This window comes from Numida meleagris, chromosome 10 (genome assembly GCF_002078875.1).
Source record: "Numida meleagris isolate 19003 breed g44 Domestic line chromosome 10, NumMel1.0, whole genome shotgun sequence".
Lineage (NCBI taxonomy): Eukaryota > Metazoa > Chordata > Aves > Galliformes > Numididae > Numida > Numida meleagris.
The window spans coordinates 8,904,098-8,928,563 of NC_034418.1; the positions used below are offsets into that span (position 1 = coordinate 8,904,098).

At 37.5% G+C, this 24,466-nt stretch overlaps 1 long non-coding RNA gene across 1 annotated transcript in view; it reads right to left on the bottom strand.

The window, feature by feature from the left end:
* Positions 1-23,832, bottom strand: part of LOC110404483 — a 35,411-nt gene extending 11,579 nt beyond the window's left edge. The window contains exons 1-4 of the long non-coding RNA XR_002442272.1: positions 23,565-23,832; positions 22,187-22,262; positions 19,641-19,763; positions 1,444-1,581 (exon numbers count right to left, since the gene is read on the bottom strand). This is a non-coding gene — a long non-coding RNA (uncharacterized LOC110404483). The remainder of the gene's footprint in view (positions 1-1,443; positions 1,582-19,640; positions 19,764-22,186; positions 22,263-23,564) is intronic.

Sequence of the window (24,466 nt, forward strand, 5' to 3'; positions counted from 1 at the left end):
AAGAAAAAAAATCTAAGTGACAACTGGTAAATCATATGACAGAGGAGCAAACACACATGGAAAAGGATGCCACACAGAAAAGGAAGGGGCAAATTAAATCAGCAGCTTGAGGCAGCCCTACAGAAGGCAAACCATATTAAGCAACTTAATGCGATTTGTTCCCAAAATTTAAATGGAACTACCATTCAGGCTCCTTATCCATAATAACAGGTACAATGAGAGTGATTTCCAATGATTTCTCAAATAAGTGCCATGTCCATCACAGAATTAGTCCCAAGGGACTTCATAAGGGTACTGATATTAACTCACTTCAACTGTGATTCCAGCCCTGAGGGCAAATAACATAATTGCACTGCAGTGTACATTTGGATTCTGCTTGCTTTTACTCAGTTTGCATAGTTCTGCACTTTCCTATTGTTTCTGTTGTACAAGATGTCACAGCACCATTTTGATAACATGTCTGGGTATATCAAAGGCCATGGGAATCCTTTTATGTAAACACATCATTTATTACTATGTACAGCAATGATTACCTGACATCAAACCCATCTAGAAGCATGCTGTGTGACTGCGAGTAGGCGGCTTCCTGTTAAAGAGCCCTATCGATTGACAGGAGCATGGAGAAGACACAATGAAGGGGAAGGGTGTTCTATCAATATCTTCAGCACAGTAAGGAAAGGGTCTCCTATTCAACACACAACTTAAATGTGGTTATTTTCCAGTTTCCACTTTCTCCAAAGCTCTGACAACTTCCTAAAAAACTGTTCTCATAGGAGCCAAGGAAGGTAGGGCAATAGCTCTACTCCGCCTTGTTTATTAGCACCGAAGTTTAAGCCTAGAGGATGCAGCAGCCTGCGGTCACTGGTAAGGCAAGGCTGGACTCCCCGTCACACATCCACACACATCCATGCGGAGAATTATGGGATAATGACCATCTCCTGATACAAGCAACTAATTTAGAGATGGTGGCCCAGAGAGTATGAAACCAGATCTATCAGTGCATGCAGGAAAGCAAGTTACCGCAGCGTTACCAAAAGAACTTCCATAGAGATTCAAGGGGTGGGGAGTGAAAAGCATAGCTGTACATTTGAATAGTTGAGTTACTCTTCCATGCAATCAAATTCAATTTCACCATTGTGACAGAGAAGAGGTATGAAACATTAATGATCTGTGCTGGCCTAAATGGTTGTTAGATGTACGCAGGCAGATTGTATTCTAAAGAAAATTGTACACGAACGTAAAAAAAATTCCCATTGCATTTGAGGGGCATCTTAAGCAGGTGCTTACATGGTCAGTTATCACATATGTAAACTGAGGCAGATATAGCTTTCTCTTTTCTCCTGTTTGGCTGAAAGTAGTGATTCCCTTCAGACCCAACATTTGTCTTGCAAACCAGAAGAATGAACTGTCATGCACTGACACAGCGGATTCTCACAGCCATACCTTCTGGCCGCTCAACAGTTTCTGGAGCTCCTTCAATTTCTCCATGCATGATGCTTTCAGCTGGAAAACTGACTTCATGAGGGCATTTGGAGACACCATCTCCACAAAACATATCTTTTTTTAAATTTTTTTTTAAGCCTGTGGACAACAGAAAGAAAACAGATAATATAAGTTTTTTTTTCTGCAGATGGAAAATAGTGCAGAAAAAATACCTTTAGAAGAAACAGTTTTGATAAATATTTTCACCTAGAACCAACCTTTCTGTAAGCACAATGATACGATGTCAGATTTGCATGTAAAATAGGTACCACATCTGTGTAATTTCAATGAACTTGAATAAAAACAAAAAACAATATGTATCCAAAATAACTTAGCTCGCAGGTTAGACATGAAATTGTTGACATATTTAGTAGCTGTTTGCCTGAAGATCTGACCCACAAGCTGTACGTCTTTCAAGCAGAAAGAATAAGAGAGTATGAATTAAAAGATGAAGTTAGTATGAAAAAGTGTTTGCTGAAAACATCTGTCAGAAAAACTCTACTCGGATACATTGTTTTCCAAAATGGAATATATGGTTTTTCATTTCAAATATTCTGTTTTATGAACGGACTTTGTAAAGACATCTTAGATACTTAGAGGCTGAAGTTTCAATGCTCTTATATTCATTGTTTCTGGAATACAAAAAGAGAAGGCACTATTATTTTTAAATAATTTTAAAATATTTGACATCTAATGCAGAAGTTTTTGTCATTAAATAATACTCAATGCAGCCTAGATATACACTTGCTGCAAAGGCTGCTCAGAAAGATAACTTTGGTCTGTTTTGACTCACTGCAGCCTCAAGTTTAGCCAGAGGTCAAGGCATGTTTGACTCAATATAGCTTTACAAGGACATTTCTAGGAACCGTGCAGACAGAGGGGCTGAGGGGACTTAGCATCTGGAAAGGGAGCACTGAGGAGTCACAGGCAATGAATCTAGACTTAAGGACACTTGAGACTTACAACTTGTGCCTTCCAGACCTGCTCAGCAGAGCTTCATGGAGGATGTCCAATTTCCCTAATTCTTGAAACAGGCTTCCCAAGAGATTGCTGGCTTGGCCCGTCCGTTATACTATTAGCTCTCTGACTGGAGTGTGAAGGAGTTGAAGAAGGATCAGAAAAACAGGCAACAATAAGTTTAAAACACTTTCATACCTCATTGAGTTTGGTCCAAAACAGGCATCGTTTCTGCACTTGACACTACTTCTAACACACTCAGGGTTTGCAAAAATTTACATCAGCTGCTTGAGAGGAAATTGAAATTCCTGGAGTTACATTACTGGTTTCAAACTGCCCGGAAACTCCTATTTATGCAAAAGCCTAATTCCTTAGAAAGCTAGTTAATATAGCCTCTACTGACCAGGTGTCAGAGAGAAAAGACGAGGCCATACTGAAAGAGGACATTGCTCTTTAGAGACAAACAAAAGATGGCACAATTCCTACTCAGCAGAAATTTACTAGACCACGTGCAGACAAGGTGAGGAAGCTCAGCATCTGGAAAGGGAGAGCTGAGAGGCCGTGTGCAATGAATCTAGAATCCTTCACCAGGTTCACAAGGGAAGCTTTAAAAATAAAGTTTGACTACGTAAAAGGAGGTTCAGTGCAATAAAGAGAATGAGAGGAACAAAGAGCGTGAGCAAGGGTACAGCCAAGATGAGATGAACGCTGGAGCAACTCTCAGTGAAGTGTGAGTTTCAAATTTGGGGCCTAACAGGGTAAGAAATTAGGAAGATTCCAACATATACGAAGAGTACGTTCAGATTGCAGAAAGGAATTTTTCAAATACGTTTCAAATATGGGCAGTAGAAATGAAAGTTCAGAGAGAACAATAAAAGTAGCTCAGGTAACATTTATGAAGGGAACTGGGGAGAATTCTGGCAAGAATAGAAAGGAAAATAATACCTGCTGATATGAAGCACAGAAACAAGGCTCGATGAAAACAAAACAAGAACAAAAAAAAAGACAAGCTCAAGTTTATAAAAATTCTCCAATGAAGAAGAGAGAGTTGGAAGATGGAGAAGCAACATTATTTGGCCCTGACTGTGAGTAGAATTGGCAAGCTTGGACTAACCGGAAAGTGTCTTGGGAGATCTGTCTTCTATTTATTTTCTTCTGTGGACTAGGTTTTGCATTGTGTACTCTTTGCTCAATGTGCATCGGCTATTAATGCATTCCTTCTGGGCTATTTTTAACTTCTGAAAGGGACTGGTGTTAGTTTTGGGAACTTAAGCTACAACTGTATTACAACCTGAAAGCTATACAGAGAGCAACAGAAAAACCTCTGAGCACTCAGTGGCCTTCCTCTCCAGGCCTTCTCCAAGAAACTTCACACAAACTATCCCAAGCTCATCCGTAATTTCTTTCAAACACATCCTTGATCACCAGGAATATTAAAACACTCCACTCTCTCATTTCTTTGGGCAGTGTACAGAGACTGTATTCAATGAGAATACTGCATCTGCTACCCTTATGCATTCTGCAATCCTCCAATAAGGCTACTAATATACCTAGGTCTCTCTGAAAGTAATGCCTCCTATTTCTTTCCATGAAAACTACAAAAGAGCACAATAACATTGTTTGATAGAGCAAGTTCTCAGCTACAAATCACTGTTTTTCAACATAGTCACCACCTTTAGCTATGCATTGTTGCCATCAATGAACAAGAGCCTACATGTTGCGCTTGTAACAATCTGCACCAGTGGAGGTGATGAACTATCACTGTAGCCACTGCTGAAGCACACCACCCACTGCCTCACTGTGCTTACATCCACTGTTTGGGCTCCATAAAAGTTCAGCAAGCACCAGTGAATGTCAGTGGGTGCCATTTCTTCCTCACAGAGGAATTCAGTTACAGACCTTTGCTTCATCCACATTTCCATGTCAGACACCATTTTGTCAGGGTCCCCTTTTCTGCCATCTGTCTCATGGCAACAAAATGTAACAGACTATCAGTGAGAAGGCTCAGCCTTGATGCCATACCACCAACATCGCCCCTGACATTGTAGGCCAACATAGTAAAATAGAAAGCACTACTTTCAGAGCTGCACTTGTACAAGATTTTTGGGTCAGCTCAACAAGGTTACATTGCCCTCAAAATATAAACAAGACTCTAGTTTTCACAAACATAGGGGTTAGAAATTTCAGAAAGTTAATGTCCAAAGGAAGATCTCCCAGAAGAGAGAAATTCTGTTATTAGACTGAGAGATGGGATATAGACATTCACCGGTACTTCAGGCCATGAATTAGTCATCACGTACAATGTGAGTAAGACTCTGGCAGAACAGTAAGTCTGGCAATCTGTAAACTTCCCCCTTTTTGCCACTGTAAACTCATTGCTCCCTGACAAATAGCTTTTGAATCAGCGTCATTAAAGTACTAGCATTTTTCTTGTATGGGGTTAAGTCTTCTAAGAAGACAAGGGAAAGAAGGTGGAAGTAAAACTTAGTAGTGAGATGTAAAGGAGGCGAATACACAAAGTTCCTTAGATATTGACCCTTAAATATCTATGTCTGGAGCAGGGTAATGCTTTTGTGATGCGTGCAGAGATACGTGGAAGAAATCATGCAGAATCCTGGCCACTTGGTAGAATAAATGATAATAACAACAAAGTTGATCAGGAAGGTTCTGGAAGTTAATTTACTCACAGAGAAAAGAATACTTGGCAAGTTGCTAAGAATGAAGAAAGAACTGGGGCAGACTGAAAATGTGCAATGTCATTACCTGGGATGTAAAGGTCCTATAGTACTTGTAGACTTGGATACCATAACATTCTGTTTCAAACTAAACCTCTACTTACTAAGCGATTAACTAGTTCAGTCTTTCCACTGCTCAGTCACTCATGCCAACATGTCCTAGCAATGCCCCTTGATTTTAAGAAGGAGAAGAAATAAAATATTATTAAATAATAAATAATAGATAATTCCTGGGTGATCCACCACAAAAATATATAAGCCACTTACACTTCTCTTAACACGTTGGAGAATGCTTGTTATAAACAAATGTGAGATGCATTGTTAGAAAGGATGAGCTGAATTTATGCAACTGAACAATATGAGAAGAAATTTTCAAAAATGACATTTTTGAAATAGATCTTTTGGTGTTTGATTAAAATGTGGGAACTAGTACCAACAAATAAGTTTAATTAGCACTACTTAAATACACAGTCTGTGCTGAGTATTCACATGCTGCAGGATACTGGGAAACAAGATCAGCTCTGTGAAGAAGAGGAAACTTGAACAGTTCCTGGACAAACCATAAACATAGAACTGCTGTAAATAAATATTCTTTGCTAGGACAGAAATATCCAAATAAATGAGATAATATTGCTGAGGCAAAATAAGTAGCACTTGTATGTTACAAATACGCAAATTGACAACTACACATACATGGTCAATTGCAAAGAAATTTCTTGGAGTCAGTATCATAATGATCATCATGCATTCTCACAGAGAATCATGTTCTGAAGAATATCAGTTCTGAAGTTCTAATGACATCTCATGTGTGGACCTGAGTGACCCGCCAACTGATCCATCAGCTTTCTGGAGTGCCCTTCCACTTCCAAGAAAGCTGTCTTGTTCCTGCAGTATGAGAAGGTAGAACATCAAGAGTGCTACTGGCACTGTAGCAAAGTGTAATAATCTCATACATTCAAGATAGAGCAAACCAAAGAAAGAACAATCTGAGTTTCTGAATGTATTCTTTCCAGCAATATTCCACCACTGTTAGGAAGAATACGTGCTATGTCTTCTTTGGCAAAGAGCTAAGAAATTAGCATTGTATAAATAGAGAGACCCAGAAGAGCCACTGGGCCGGAATCAGTGAAGCCAGCAGGAGTTTCCCTCAGATTGCAACAGACTTGGATCGTGTCTGTTGTTGGCATGGACATGCAGGACCCGTAAAACACTAGAAAAGTGAATTTTTATTAAACAAATTATCTCAAGACCTTGAAAACACATACAAAGTACTCTTTGCTATTTAGTTTTTCTTTTACTGGAAGCAGTAAATGAGAAACATTTCCTGCACAGTTTATTGAATGTGTTTGCGCTTAGTGCTCAAAAAGGATATGCTGCAAAGTAACCAGGGCCTTTTATAAAATGTTATGGACCTTTATGGAGGAAAAGTGAAGAGGAAGAAAAAAGAGAGAGAGAGACAGAGGGACAGCAACTGGTGCACATTTCTGTTATTAGCATATATGGTGGCCAAGGAAAGCATCCCATGCAATTAACGATACACAGCTGTAGTCACACAGTGCATCTCTTCTGTGAAAGAGTAAAAGTTTATACAGCTGCTGCTTGCTACTCAGGAGTCACAAATGCAAACACATGATTGCATTATGTTTACAAATTTCCTGCAGAACATTCCGCATTTGTATGGATTATATTACATTCACTCAGAGTCTGATGACAAATTGCTGTAGATTAATCTCTTCTTAGAAATATGTGGAGCTTTTAACAAAGTGTACATAAACCAAGCTGCTAGTTGTTTTTCATTGTTAATAATGATTCCTTTTAAAATCCAAAGTTTAGAAGTGTTACAGGGCACGCTACTGGGCTTTCATTCATTATCCTAATAAAACTCCATAAAGCAGTCTGTTCTGCCAGAGGGTATTGCTCCTTTCTGACAGGTACAGTGACAGACACAAATTTTCTATCTCTGAATAGTACTATAGATACTATCAAGTGAGACAAAGAGAACAAAATGTATGACAATCGTTCAGTCTCATAGCAAAGAGATTTGTAGCTAGCTACTAAGTATGCTCCCCAGCAAACAGACTATGTTGTCCTACGGCTACATGGAGAAGTTATATTTTCTTTGAAAATTCAAGGGCATTTGGCTTGTTTTCACTCCACTTGAAAGATTGTTTTGTTTGTCGGTTACAGCTAAACAGGTGTGGGGCCCAGCCTTTTTATTTTTGCCAGCAAAATGACTATTAACTGACCATTTGTTCTAGAACACTAACAATATAATTTACAGTAAATATTTCAAACAAACATTTTTCTCAGGTCAGTTAAGAAACAAAAACAATAATAAATAATATCCAGAAATGAATGCAGCTCCCTCTCTCTCACTCAGTGTTGGCATTTCTAAAATGCCTTTCCCAATGATAAAACAGAAAAGCCTTGGGACCAGTCCAGTGAGGACAGGCAAGTCTCCTTTTTCCTCTAAAGTTTAATCTGTGGCTTCTGGGCTAGAACACCCATTACATTTCGCAACAGAATAAAATCAAACATTCTGTTAAAGATTTAGATTGTGCAGGGCAGCCTACAGAAGATAGTGATAGCATTCTGCAAGCATGTTTCCCAGGCTTTGGCCCATTCCTTGGATCATTCCTAAAACTATTTCTCCTCTTGACAACCCCATGAGAGTTAATCTGGGGTCTTCTAGCTGAGGACTGTAAATACCACAGCAACTTCTGGAAGAGAATGAAGTTCTTGACCCCAATCCATTACAGTGTTTTACAACAGAGGATTGTACAAGTCAGAATTTAGAACTGAATCCAGTAATGAAGGCATGAATGGTAGAGCTGATGCCAAGGTCTCCCCTCGCTGTGTCTCACTGAGCAAACAAATCATCGTAAGGGCAGGAGTTCTCCATGTTCCTTTTTCCAGAGCCATGAAAACTGAAATCCAGTAGTCCAGCAAAGAGAGAAAATGCAGGGGCTAGTTACAAGAGATCAGCCCAGCAGGGTGGATACAGCCTCAGTCTGGCAAGAGAACCAGGAGGTTTTAAACCACTGTTTGTAATTGAAGGAATCACTATCAGCATTTTGTTCCTGAGAACTCCCTTACTGAGCCAGATCCAAGGTTAATCTAGCTCTGATCTAATTTCCAGAAGCCATAATAGGCAGATGCCTAAAGTTTAAAAGCTGGACAAACATGTACGGTGTTTTCTTGTACTACTCTTCCAAACTCTCTATTTTCAGCTTAGAGGACTTTGTAAGCCAGATGTGGTTATGCTTTTTTGTAACTCCCAATAGCTTTCTCTTCCACATGTTCTTCTAGCCTCGCCTTGAGCCCACACAAACTTCCAGCACTCACACCAACCTCTATCAAAAAGCTCCAGAGGTCAACTACAGACTGAGGCTACTACACTGTTTAGCTCCTCATTTACTTATCTCTAACTTGCTTTTTTTGATGCCTTCAGCATCTTCTATGGAAAAGATGGAGGTTAATCCCTCTCAAGCATCACTTTCAACACTTAAGTTATTCTTGAGATTTGAGTAATGGAAATTCACATATTCAATATTTTTATGCTGCATCCGGACTCAAATGACAAAAACTATCCCAATTAGAGGGCAGAATTCCACAGAGTTGGAGATTGATTATTTTCTCTGTGAGCAGACTTCCGTTATCTCTGATTAAATTACAATAATTTTACAAACAGCAAATTTGTTCCAGCACATGACACCCACCCAGAAAAAAACTCTTCAGCACACCTATTGCACCATGTACAGTGTTTTAACTTGCAACACTGACCACTAATGTCACTTCTAGATTATTTTGTTGGTGCAGGAACTAATTCTGAGTTCACATATAATCCACTTTCTCTTAAAATTAACCTCAAGTCTTCCAAAAGCTCTCCTTCTGTTACTCAATTCATTGTTATTGGCACTAAAGCTGAGTTTGTAAGTAACTCTACTGTGGTATAGTGTCAGCAGCTCCGTTTATTATGTTCCAGACATAATCAAAATTTTTCTCAGTATTTTTTTCACTGTTTTTGTTGTATTTAACTCTCAGACTCATCATGTAATTTGAGATTCCAAACTGGGAATCCTACTAGGCAAAGGCTATCATTACTAAAACCCAGGGATTTCCCAAGACTACCACATTCAAAATGGAGCTAGTACAAAAGAAAGTGTTAAGAAAGGATGTAAACTTCGTGCTCTTGTCACTGAATTTTCAGTATTTTTAACTGAACACTGAGCTAATTAGGGAAAATACTGAGTGGTGCAATTAACCAAATAAGTGCAAGTGTCAAATGACAATGGATGCTTCACAAGATGAAATAAAAATAAAGCTATAGTGCATTTAAAAACCTGATACAGTATAAAACAAAAGTTCTAATAACCATGACCAGGATGCTGTATACAACAACACTGCTATACATAACCATATTGAAACTATTTGAAAAAGCCAAATAATTTGAAAAATAAACAAGTAAACATTTTCTTTTCTTTATGACATCCGCTTGCAATAAAATAGACTTTAGTAGTAAAAGAAAAATATAAAAAAATCTATGTGCAGTACAAGTAAGAATGCTTTCAAAATCTAATCCAATCTAATACAAAGGTATGATACATCCTTTCTGCCACACTAAAGAAGGACCTGATAACCTCTGGAAAATGCATATCTCTTCTTGCATTTGCAGGTGCCTCCCTTCTCCCTCTGTGTGTGCTCTGTGATAGGTTCTTCTCTTTCCTACCGTCTATTCTTTGTGGGCAATGAGTGCCATGTCGCAACTCACTAGTAACAGCCAATTCAGATATGCTCAAGTGGAAGGAGATATGATTTCTGTGAGAATTTTAATACATTTTCTAAGTAGCAAATGTCCACCTTACCAAAAGGAATTTCAGATGGTTTAGGAAATTATGGTCACTCAAGGGATATTACATTTCTGCCTGTCTGTTCTGTTACTCAAAAGACTCCAGCAAATTTTTAATGGAAATTTCCTTAATCTTTACCAAATGGTCCTCTAATACATTCATAAAACATTTAATAGGAAACTCCATCATATTTGTTATTCTGAAAATAAGTTCATAGGTAGCAACATTCCCTAACTACCAGGGAGGCTCAGAAAACTGTAACAAGTAAGATGTACTTTGTTATAAACAGACAACTTAACCCATTGTATAGACTAGCTGGTACATCTCTTAAGATCCACGTTGGTTCATGAGGCAGGATGCCAGCTTTTCAACCTAGTTTAGCTTGAACTCTGGCAATCTGAGGCAACAGAGGCTGTTACTGCTAATGAACAACCAACCTAGTGGTGTGTTTCTTGGTTCAACTGATCCAAGGACATGATTCATAAACCTATGTGGAATTTATTCATGTTACTCAGAAAATCTTTTCTAATAAGCTACATATGCCAGGAATCTTGCAAAAAGCATGTCAAGCTCCTGTGCAGAACACTGATCAATACTCAAATGTCATTTGTGGAGACTAACTGTGTCATGTTATTGAATAAAGCAACTTTGTTTTTTTTAGTGTCTGTATTGGAATTAACCACTATCCTGATCCAATAGTAGAATTTTAAATAAGGTTAATATTAAGCCATATGCATAATTTTCCTTATGAATCACATGTAAGACACTCAACCTGAGTCACAAGGGAGAGTGCACTGCCCACATTCATATTTGTGCATCATGTTCTCATCTAGCTTCAGTCAATGCTTTTGTGATATACCTCCCTAAGTACCAAACTAATGAAGATCACCAAGAGAATTATGCTTTTATATTTTTTTCTGACATTGCATTCTTTCAAGGCTAGTACTGCACAGAGATTATCTGCATCATTTGCTGAAGAACTATTTGAAAGAAATTTTACATCTGAGCCTGCTGCTCTCCCTGTAGTAAATATGCAACAATGAAGAAAGGAATGAGAGGACTCAGGAGCTGAAAGGGTAAACTACATAGGAATGGAACAGAAGTATTACTTGAAAGAGGACAACTGAATTTCCATTTACTTCAAGATTTTTGGAGTGTGAATTCTTTTTCTTTTGACTTCTCCATAGGAGAAGTCCTTTCCATGCACCCATAGGAATTCTCTTTTCCATTGGCATTCTATACCATTTATTCATATTTCAGAAATTTTGTGTTTATTCAGTTGGCCTTGATCTAAATGGCTTTCTTGTCTATCTTCTACCCACTTACTGCTGTTTTGGGGTTCTCAAGAAACTAAGATTATTATTTTTTTAAAAAACAGCCATTTGTGCCATTTGGCAATTCAGGTGATGAGACAAAGTCTCACAATATAAACCAATACAGATGGCTCCTATTTTATTTTTTTCACTTCTCTTGATTTTCCCTTCCTATTTTTGAGGACATCAGAGAGAAAAGACAGCAGGAGATTTTCTTAGAACAGGATTTCTGCTCTTAAAGTGATAGTTTCCTTAATAAACTGAAATTAATTCAAGTAAAATATTTTGTTCCTCTGTAAGATATCTAACAAATACCAGAGAGAGAGAAAAAAAAAGACAGGCAGAATTCACACACACACACATATATATATACATACGTACAGATCCTTGTCTGTCTCTAGCCATATCATAGTATAATATTTCTCTTTGCTCACCAAAAGATCTTGGCAGAGAAAGATTTGGGGTATACTGCCTTAATTAGCAGAGTAAGCTAAAATTTTATTTTATTTTTTTCAAGTAACATATTAGCATGAATAACTGAAGGGAACACAATGACACTGTAGGTCCTTTCTACTTGAGAATGAATAAGAAAGCCTTGATATTTCTGTGTATTATAGCAAAACACAGAAAAATTGAAATATTTTCAAATAATTCAATGTTCTCTTGTTTCTTTCTAAGTTCTAGTGACATTTCTTTTCTGAGTTCTAACATACCTTCCTCCAAAATCTGTAAAGACCCAGTAATTCAAAGGACATGGGATAGTTGCTCAGAGCATGTACAGACAAAGGGATCTGTAAGCTTAGTAACATGGTTGTATGGTGCTTCCTTCAGCTCATGATTCCAGACATGATTTTCATATGGCAATCCTCACTTCTCTATTTCGCTTACTTATGTTTACTCATAATAAGAACTTTAACGCTGTGACTTCATAAAAAGTTACACAGCTTTAACTGAAGGTCAGATCTGAAACCAATTCAAGTAGCAAATAGGAGATCTTACTTGTTTCATTTGAGCAGGGACTACTTGGGTTTAGACCATGTCAATTAGGAACAAGTGGAAACAGGTCATCTTTAAAAGGCAATAATGAGGTCTCTGGTGATTTGTCTGAGTGTAACTAAAATTTGTGCAAATCTATGTGCAATCCCTAAATAAAAACTCAAATATCCTTGGAGAATCCTTGCAAACACAGATTATACACAAGCACACACAACATTTTATGCTGCAAACCCATGACATTTTCCCAGAAAAAGATTATTTTCTTAATATTTCTTCACAGCAATTGTTGCCTACAGTTAGCAGTCTACTGGTATCGCGATGTTTTTGCCCCATTCTGCAGTGAAGTGTCAGATTATTAACTATGCTATACCAAGTTGCCATCTAGATTTACAGTAGCTAGCATATTGACTTAATAGCCAGCATATCTTAAATAATTATTCTGAACTACTGACCATGCAGCAGATTAAACTGATGAAGACATGAAATTTATGCTTTTGAGATATCTTGAAGGGGTGTTCAGCAGTAATATGCATGTGTTGGTCTGAGAGAGAGTCAAAATGAAGTCCAATTTACATGTTGCAAAAAGGGATTGGATGGGTAATGAGATCTGATATCTCTATTGGTATAGGATAGTCATGGCTTTTAATAGATTATCCTGGTGTCCATATAGATATTTACAAAGACATTGATTTTCCACGTTTTTGTCCCAGTGCTCCATCCTATTCCCTAATGCTGATGGGCAGAATGAGAAGCCAACCCTCATCAATGCTGCTGATACATAAATCAACAGCATGGCAGAAACATTCCACAACCAACTTCGAGGCTCTGCCACTGCCGCAGTGGCTGACACAAACACATCTGACGTTCCATTGCTCTTTGGGTAGAATTGCTATAGCCACTTGCAATCTTGTGATACTTACAGTCTTCTCCTAAGAAATAGAGGCTGGCTCATTGCTAGCCATAAAGCTCTGTGTCAAAAACCCAGGCTCTTAAAGTCCTGAGGGGAGGGCAGGTTTTGGAATTTGTGGGGAGGAGAGGAGATGAAAAGAGAGGAAATCTACCTGATGCAGAGAAAACACTCAGTTTGCAATCTAATGTTCCGTTTTTAAAAACAACTCCACATTAAAAATGGTTATGATCTGCATATCATTAGGAGCTATATCTAAGACACTGCAAAATCTTCCTGCCTTTGCTTTCATCATTTTTAACCAACGCAATCGGGCTAACGTTTTTCTGCTCATATTGACCAAGAGGTTTCATGGACAATCAGGGGTAACTTCACACAGCAGCAGGTTTTGTTTTGAGAATGGCACACACAAAACAAGCAGATTTCTTTCTATCGTTCTGCTTTAGAATAAAACCTACAAGGGGCAGAAAAATAAAATATACTATAAAATACATGGCAGCAAAAATTGAATAAAAACACCTTTTCAGTAATGTTGAAGTTTTATTTTTATTTGCCACTTTGCATGGCAGTAAATACTGAGAGGAAAAATGGGGAAACATACTGCACATTCACAGAACAACAAAAAAAGCCATACTACTATAAGTAGCTTATGACTGTATAACCAACCGCACAGAAGTAGAAAAACAAAGCCAGTTACTGGTCTTTAGAAGCAGCTGATTTCAGTTAAAATGAAGAAAGAAATTATCATTAGGAGTACAAATAATGAATGTGCTCTGCTGCTGCATGCATATAAAGTCTGAAAGGTACCTTTTCTTTCCACATTCTATGTTACAGCTCCTCTCCAGTCTTAGCAGAGAATATCCCTAAGTCTAATGGGTTAAATGCTTATTATACCGCTGTCTTATTTGTAACATAAGGCACCTACTACAAGCCTACTCTTCATGCAAAATTGCCAATTTATAGCAATATTCCTTGTTTAGAAAACAAGGCTATCCAAACACTATAATTACAATATGCACCAGCAGGCATAACCCTGCATTAATGCACAGACTCCAGATACATTCGTCAAATAGAGTTTTTTTTCTCTTTGCCTTCTTCTCAGGGTACTTTTAAGTTCAGGGACAGAGAACATGTCTTCATTAGAAACATTAACATTCACAGGCTGTAGTAAATTTTGACAGTGAAAAGGTCTCTGTAACCTTTAGTTGTGCAGAAATTTACTTCCCAAGAAAATTACAGCTGGCACTGTCTTAATTAATGCTAGCTTTCTTTTCTGAAAATTGTGGGCTTGTCAGTAAAAAAGGCAGAAAAACCTGAGTTTAAAAGACTGGACACAAAAGACACGTAGAAATAAAGCCTTGCAAAATTTCATAATATTGCTCTGTTTTTGTTCTACAGTAAGGAGATGAAAAGATCTAATTTGATTTTGCCAAATGGAGCAACATATATGTAATATAGAAATGATTTGCATTCTCTCTTTTGTCTTTGAGTTTTATCATGTAAGGAACGCTTTTTTTAAGCCATTCTGTTTTAAAAGCAATAGGTCAAATAAAATCTATATCTGCAGGGGGAGGGGAATAAAATATCACTTCTTTTTTTTTAGCGTTTCTTTAAATGCTCCCAGTAAATCGTAGCTAACAGTAAGAATTGCAGCAGCTTTTCATATGATTTTTAATTACCTGACATTTTTCTAATTTTTAGAATGATTTTAGTAACAGCGTACTAATTTATTTCTTAATATTTCTTACTATTTACCTACATGCCTCAAAGTTATATTTTGATGGTATAAATACACGCTCTTCAGCATATAAAGAATAAGTATTTGGTGCCTGAATTTTTATTATCATGAATGATCTTTAATTGCTTGGTAAGGTGCTAAACAGATACCTTGCATCTGAATAGCATTTTCCTACACACAGGCTGTGTTGCAGTTAAAAACAGGTACGAAAAAATAACACTAGTGGTCACCAAAATCTCCGGGATGTTGCATATACGTACCCTCATTTTCTCTTTTGGAAGAGATTTCCAGCATTTTGTGCTTGGAATTTCTGTGCAGCCCCCAGCTCTATCACTGGCAGCAATAAAGCTCCAGCTCCACAGAGGAGTCAATGTGCACCAAGACATGACACCACTTTGGCGCTACGAGAAGCACCAATACTGCACGTCAGCTGTTCCAAACATTTTATGGAAGTTTCTACAAGCACTTTAAATTTAGGTGCCCTGTATAAATGGTTTATTCGTGTTTATGAAATGATTAGTTGGTGCCACTACATCCTTTAATAACTTATTGTGAGGCACGTTACAAAATGCATCATCAATAAATGCTTAAAACGCTGCCACAGCAAGGTGATAAGCTGTTGCAACAGTATTTTAAGATGTATGCATTGTTCAAATAGTTTGTCTGTTATTTCAATGCATACTTTCAAGTTTTTTACAAGCATGTTATTGAATGCTGTACAAATAATAAAATATTCATAAAGATCACCTTAATTTAAAGTGTTACTATGTTTTCCTAACTTTAATGTACATGCCACAGATACAGAGCAAGTACAGAAAGTACAGAAAGGTAACAGAAGAGAAAAATGCCTATCTCAGATGCAAATCTCTAGTATCACCCCAAGATGGAAAAAATTCACCACATTCCTCAGACATAGGGTCTGTATTTTCAAGGTTTGAGCCACTAACTGTATAAGAAATTGCCATGAATAAGGAAAAAAAACACAAAAAAGCAGGCACCTAACGTCTGAAGTTCTGAAAAAATGTCACACACAAAATGTTTTGGCTGTTTATAGCACTTGGCAACATTACTGAAATAATAAAATCCCAGCGCAGGCTATGGAGCCCATATGGACAAATGTAGGATGAGGGCCTCTCTTTGCTACTTTCCATACCGGAAAATGAACAGAATAACATTATGGACAAATGTGATAAATGGAGTACAGTCATAAAGCAGCTGCTGATTGGGACATTAGCTTATGCATTTATCTGCTTCTCAGCTTAACCACAATGAACATGAAGTCTTAAGCGATTTTCCAAAAAGGAATGTAACCTCAGGAAGAGAAAGCCAAAGTCATTGCTTAAGAATGGTATACTAGGAACCACATGAACATAGCAAGTCGGGGGGTCTAAGAATCTACTTACACGAGAAATGTAGTCAAATTTTCTCAGCTCATTCTCAAACTAATTGAACTACTTACATAAACAAGGAGACTTAAGGAAAGCACTTCCAGATATTGGCTCCAAACATTAGGATTTTCATTCCTGTCTGTGATCCCCCATGTGTCATTTATTTATGGACAGACTGCAATGGGCCTTTGTTTCAGCATGAGGAAAGGCAGCCATGTGGATATTTGATAAGGCCAAAGAGGCTCAAAAGGAGAAAAATTTACCCTTGAAGGCAGAAGACTAAAAGGCAACCCCTGGTGAAACATGCTGTACTGCTATTCCTCATGCAAGGGACAGCCTCCTTCATTTAGTCCACACTTGCTCACCTCTGGAGCAGAGTAAAGCACCAACAATCACAGAGGAGGCTGCTGTCAGGGCTCAGTACAGAGATCAGCTTCATTTAGTGGGATTCTGCCATCTGTGCCAATCTGAACAGCAACCAACATGACGACGCCATCCTTTTGCCACCTACACAGTGGCTGCTGAGCTCAAGTAGGAGTAAATGAAAACATTGTTCTACTCCTTCCTACTTTTCCAGATGCCCATCGAGAACATGCAAGCACAAATTCATTTCCTACAACCACACTTGCAGGGATGCCAATCCCTGCTTCCCTGAGCCCTCCCAAAACATGCCTTACTTTTGGCATCATGGCCCAGTAGCACAAGACCAATGTGCTCCTCTTCCTTTCCAGAATAGTTATTTCTCATTGCATAGGACTGATTGTAAACATATGAAACCACTGAATATTCATCTTTCAACACACTGGAGTACATAAAGGAACTCTCAGCAATTAGCATTCCTGAATTTGTCTTCTGTAAATTTCTTTCCTCAAATAAATTTTTACATGATTAAAAAATACAGCCAAACTCTTGGTTCTTAGATCCTGACCATCTAATCACACACATATGTGCCCAACTCTTGCATGTGCTCTTTGGCAGTCAAGTAGTCTCAAATTGTGATTTATCTTATGCATGTAATAATTCTAGGTTGTTTGGTGCTGATAGTACGATTTTCCACACATTTTTGTCAATATCCAAGTACTACAAAGACATCTCTTCTATCTGTCTTCCTTTGTTTTAGAAGTTGTAACAAGGTATTTCAGATTTTCCCAAAATTCTTTTCCAAATTGATTTTACTTAGTTCCTAATAAATGTATAATATTACTCATACATGGATGTTTATATAATATTTTTATTTAGATTTCGCTACATAATTGCTCATCTGTTAGCTTAAGCTTTACCGCATGCTTATGCTGTTGCACTATCTGAGACTTATTTAATCCAAAGTAAAAAGAATGGGGAGGGATGATAAACGTACAGCTCTTCCTTTACTAGTTTTTACTGCTGTTGTTCTATCATAAGCTCAAGACAGAGATCTGACAGCTGTGAGGTATTTTTACTATCAGTAACCCGTGGCTGTTTGGAGATTTTTTAGTCATTCTGATGCAACCTTCACATGACTTCATATGAATAAACATAACTTTATTCTTTCTTCCACTCTGATCTCACTTAAAAAAAAAGAGACAGAAGAGATACAGAATATTTACTTACGCATTTGTTTAAAAAGTATGGAATCTCCATGTTACATATCTACTTATTAAATCATTATCTATCTACTTCATAAATCTACAAGTGGACTTACGGACACTGCCATTTAGTGACATGCACAAGCAATGCTTCATTTTGTTCTTTGGTATGTGAGAGTTGTGAAAATACTTATTTCCCTTCAAGGAAATTGTAAATTTCTGGTGTGTGTGCACACTCTACAAGATCCTGATAAGTAGATATGGCCCTAGGGACATAAGAGTATATCACAGTACTTTTGCCTAACTATTGTTAATGTGTGACACTTGTACGTGCTCCAGGACAACGTACAAATATGTTTTACAGGTTTTCCTAATGGTAATCATGATGTTTCGTCTTGCCCTTCTAATAATAACAACAGTTTAGCTTTCCTCCTCCCTACCCCCACTTTCTTGGCAAGTCTGACATTCAATTTGGAGAATCTAATGTCAGCAAGAAATCCATATGTACTCCTGAGAGTGGTAGGCATGCCCCTCTGAATCTATTTTTAGGTTACTGTAGAATAAAGTGATATTTTCTTCATTCAGTCATTTCTCTTCCAAGCATCTCCCACCTTTTCAATGCTTACAAAGGAATACTTAATGCTTCAACTTACTGAAAATATTTTTTGTGAACGGATACTGGTATGATATGTACAATGACATTGGTAAGATTTATTGTACAGATGTACAAAAGAGAAATATTTGCAGCAGAGGAGTTTACACTTCATGTAAAGCAAAGCTAAGACCACAAATACTGTAAGGATATTTAAATTTTACAGAGAAATCTGTTATTTGTCTGTTATAAATATTCAGTTCCTTCAGAGCCAATTAATTTATTGTTTTGGTGTTCATCTTTGACACCAAGATAACCTAACCTCTAGCCTAATTCAAAATTATTCCACTATAATACATAGGATTTCAGCACTGATCTTTCAACATTTCTGAGCTAGTGTCAGTCCAAAACAGAAGCAAATCATGCTTGACTTGCGTGGACATCATTTAGTAATCAGTTATTTAAACAGCAATTGTTCATCCCAACCCTGAAAGTCTACTAAGATTGACACTAACTTACCTGTTTTGGAAATCAAGCAAAAAATTCCAGGAATGTTTTCAAGGCCCACAGTTGATGTGGAGTTTGACCCTCATCCTCTGCTGTGCGGACAGGAGTGTGAGTCATAAGAGCTCTTAGCCAACATCTTCAGATGAACCAAAGATTTGAAAAAGAAACTAAGCAATTTCAAATGTTCTTGGGATAGAATTTGATCGTCTTGCTGCACCCCAATTATAGCAAACAATAAATTGATTAAGATCCTGGCTCCTTCCTTCCAGAAAACATTGGATAACGATCATAAAATCTCCATTCATCCAATTTACCATGATTGATGCAGATTGGGAAGGGCTGTTTTGCATAACGGTCAAAAATTATGGTATGTAGTTATCTGTGGTCTTTGTCATATTGTCTGTCTGGAACTTATCCTACTCCTTGCAAAGCTTATGTTGAAACAACAGTTTTGCTTGGTCTTCCCCAAATGCAAAAAAGAAAAATCATCCTCTGAAGGAGATATAGGCAGAGAATCTGAGCTCATCTGCATATTTCCATTACAATTTACCCGGATATTCACTGTCCACAGAAGGGAGAAGGCAATGGGTGTTAATTCCTTCAGTCTCACCTCACTCATTCTGGGAGAAAGATCCCTGTAGGCTTCTAGCTGGTCTCTTTACCCTCTCCTCTGAATCTGTCCATTTGGCTTCCATCCCCTTTTCCCATCTCCAACCAAGAGGAGTTTGAAGGCCTTAGGAATAAGAAATACACCAACAATTATTATTTCCTGCATTAGAAGCAAGAGCTTTAAATGCATTTCCTCCCACATATTCTGTATTTAAAGCACAACACAATTATTAGACTCTCTCCTTATTTGTTTATTTTTAGCACATATCAAAGCCCAGAAGTTCTCCCTCCAGGCTATATTTGACAAAGTTGCAGAGACTTTCCAGGCCACCTCAAAGCAGAGATTAATCCAAACAATTTAAACCTTTCACTGTTCCACAGGAGGATGGCATTCGATTGGATTATTTAGGGAGGACAAAATGTTTTTGTTGATGAGAGAGATGAAATCCTCAGAGAGTGAAATCAATCTTATGTAGAGACCCTGGAGCATTGATCTTGGTGTACATTGACAATTTCTGGTTGTTTAGCTATTTGGAATGACCGCACAAAATGAGCAAGTTGTTATAGTTTTAAGGTTTTGGTATTTATTGGCAACCCGGGTGCTCATATGATTAATCACACATTCAGAATGTGAGCTCAGTGGAAATTGACTGCAACGCAGCAGAAACAAAGTTTTCAGTTATCATTGTGTAATAAATTGAAGCTATATCCCTAAGTAGATTTGTCTTCAAGTTTCCAATTTGCCTTGTTAAAAGTGTTGTTTATACAGTAGTTAGCAAAAATGCAAGTAATTACACACAGAATTCTTTCTAAAGGATTCTGTACATTTTTTTTTCCTCTTTATTGGTTTTCTATCTTCATTATCCAATATTCTGTTATACGCAAGCAGAAACCACATTCAGTAAAAATCAGAAAACAGCCAGGCCATAGAACAAGAACCTGCTTATACTGAGGGCAGCATTTTTTGGACGTAATGCTGCAAGACAAGGCCTTCTGAACAAACTAACCCAAATGCAAACATCCTTTAATAACCCACTTTTCTCTTTGTAGTTGCACTCTCTGATGCTTACCACTGAAGAGAATAACAGATGGAAAAACATTTTCATTTATGTTTCATTTAATTAAATAATATTTATTCAGAAAGGAACAGTCTAAGTTTTTACATACACATTTTGCATTGTAAGAGTATCTGTTTCTTCTACTAAAAAACAGATGCAAAAATAAAATCATAACTAAAATTGGAAATTGGAGAGCAATTTGTGGAATACAAATACTGAGAGAATTTATTTAAAATGAGGAGTGCCAGGTAGAGAAAAGTACTGTGTCTATACAGAAAGGAGCTGTTCCAGCTATGGTATACTGGTAGAGACTTGTGCTGCCAAATATTGATAATGCTTTACAGCCTTTCACGCTTGCCACTGGGAATCTCACTGTAACCTTGAAGAAGCAGTAGCTAGGATGTACTTGCTAAAGATAAGAGCAAAACTGTGGAAAAGAAAGGGAAAACCCTGTAAGGCTGGCCTTCTTCCCTAGAGAGGGTTACATGCTCATAATGTACAGAAACTATACCCGGATCAGGAGAGACCTAATTACAGAACTCAGAGATGTTAATGACACAGAAATTTACATACAGCTGAAAATATGAATGTCTCTATGCCAGCGGTCATATCGCCACAGGGTTGGCTTCAGAACTAATATGTTGTTATCTGGGAGCATTTTCTGTAAGGTGGAGCCTTTCAAACAGCCAAAACCATTTGTTTTTTAAGTGAACAACACTCATCATAAACCTCTGTTAAATTTCATTGACCAAGAACTTTTTTTTCTATTTGTAATTCCTTCTCCTATGCCCTCTCTGAATAGGGCTTGCAACAATAATTCCGCACATTTATCTTTCCATCTTTCAATCTCAAAATCCTATATCTGATTTGGACACAGCAATCTCCAAAGCATTGAATACCCCTTTAATTTACCGAGAACTTTCAAGGACAAAATTACTGAATGATTTTTCTTAGGCCTCATATTAGATAAAAAGGGTTTTTTCATGCTTATATTTATTTATTTTGCCAGTTTGTGTAACACTGCGTTGTTGACTGACTTCTGTATTCCTTGTTTCTCTTTAGCTTCAGAAAAACATCCCTATATCTTTACCTGTAGTGGAGATAAGGAGTTGTCACAGCTGCTGTCCATGCAGTCCTCAAACCAGAGAGTACTGTAATAAATCTTATTTTATTTTATGGACAAATAAATGCTGAGGTAAAATATTTGAGAATCGTTGCTTGAATACTTGCCATAGCAGCGCTACTGTAATAACCACTATGACATTAATTTACTGCAATGTGCCGTAGGAAGAAGGAAGAAGGAGGGAGAAGGGCATTAAAAGAGAAAAATTACTATCCTTCGGATTTATTGGGATTGGCCTTCCTCATTTTCAGCCATCATTAGTTGATTAGGTGCTGATGACAGTATGGACAAGCGTGCTAGAATAGTTGGCTAAGAAAAGCCCTAAAGGTACTCTGTTAATTGAGATGATGTTCATATTGTACTTACTGAACATAACTGCAGACAGTGAAATAAGAGCTTAGTGTTGTGTAACAGATCACATGAACATTCACTCATTATCAGTCTGTAAAGAGGAGAAAACACTGTATATAGATTATGATTACTACAGAAAAAGAGATAGTATTAAAAACTGGAGGAGACTATCATTGGAAACTATGTTTTATACAGCCTTCTGGGAGGTGCTGAGAAACGTGTCTAATGTTGTTCCACAGTTCCATTAGGGAAACATTACTCTATCAAAGGAACTGAAAATTGACTTATGCCATCATCTTGCAAGAGGTAAGCACCTCAACATAACAGAATATCCAGATTTGCTTAGCCACTAGAAGCTTACATGCTATTGATACTCTTTTCATGCTTACATTCAATCTAATTTAAATTTTAAGGTAATTTAGAGAAAATGGCAAAGAAACGCTGCTATACTTCCTTCAATCTTGTTTGTGAAAAGTCAGCATTATACACGAAGAGAGAAATGATCTCTGCACAGAACCTGTAATGCAATAGATACTTGGATTCAACCGTAACATCTTAGTAACAATGGTAATGCTATTACTAATAAATCCACGATGTTAAATAATTTAATATGGACATTAGCCTGCTTCTGCTGTGGACAGGATGAATTTCAAACTTGGTGCCTTGACAGACAGCCACAATGAAAATGCTTCAAAGCTTCAGAATGGAATGGACAGTAATTTAAAAGATCCTTTAAACTTCTAGGCAAATCTCAGCTCCTTTCAACAAAATTGTCCTAGGAGTATACTGCCCACAGAGCAAAATTATCCCAGTACCTGAAGCATTGTGCTCTGAAAGTTCAAAGTTAAATTAAATTTGCCCTCTTTCCAAAAACTGAGCAAACTCAATCTGATCATTAGCATGTTCACACTGAAGATATCCAGCTACAGGGAACAAGTCCTCAGCAATATCAGAAACAAGTTACACAGAACTCTGGAAACTCACAAAATGCAGGTTAGTCATGGTTAGACATTATTCCTGTTCATTAAATTCTAGTGTCGGCTCTGTTAAATGTAAGTATTCATATTTACTAACCTACTATGATAGGTCACTGAGCCTAGTTTGAAAAACCCATTCTGTGAGATGGTGAATGACAGAATCTTGCTTCCTCAGCCAAACAGGAACTCACCTCCTTTGGTTGTTCATGAGCTATCAATTTCCTCTTACCAGATATGGTAAAAGTCAGTAAACTACAAATACTCAGAAGCATAAGTAAAAAAATTTCACAGAAGTTTGTAATATGCATATTAGGAACAGCATACAGAGTGCCAGAAGAGGGCAAAAAGCAACATTATTTTTTGCTTATTTTTTGCTCCAAGTGCTTCACTACACAGTCAAATCAGTAATTACTTACCATTGTTGTCAATGGCCTCTAGGATAGTTTTTTTTTTACAGGATAGCATTAGCATTCAAGGGCTTCTTCCATCAGATTCTTCTTACAATAAATATGGTTCTATCTTTAACATCCAGTGAGATAATAAATGGCATTGCTTTCCTTCAGACAACGTCTGTTGTGACTTTGGCATGCGTCTCGGTGGAAGGTGAGTAGCAATTGATCACATTATTGGATATCTAGACACAGCGTGGCAGCATCTTTAGCAAAAGGCTTGGAAACTTAAGCAAGTAGACTGAGGAAACCACAAGAAAAATGAAGAATATTTGAAGAATCAAGATAGATAAGAATCAAGACATCCAAAAGAAACAAGAGATTCAGGATTAGAAACATAAAATATTCTCAAAAACATTAGCACAAAAATATCCCTTTTAAAACTCTTATCCAAGGAAGTGCTAACACAATCAGGCTTTTGCAGTTCACGTCTGCTTCTAAAATCCTTGCAATTTTGGATTCATGTGTTACACTCATGGCAGTGACAGAGAACAGACATATTCAATGTGTGCTTTACCAAGACCTGAGAACATTTGAACTAGAAGAGTGATAGCTTTGACAGGTTTTGGAGATTCTGTTTCCTGCCGCTACCTGGGAAGGCTAATACAAGAAACAGAAATCACCAGACCCAAGCACTGAAATTTTCACCAAGTCTTGGATCTGGCCAGGAACAGTGTTGTTGCATATTTTAGAATGGGAATATAAGTAGAGTAAATGTTTAATGCGTAAATCCATCACTGTGGAGATCGTTGGTTATCTGCAGAATGGGAAAATACAGAATGAGGTAGAGTGATGCAACAAGAATGCAGCAACAGCAATGTCACTAAGTCGGTGAAAGCAGTATGAAATCCGAGCTCGTTTACCCTGTT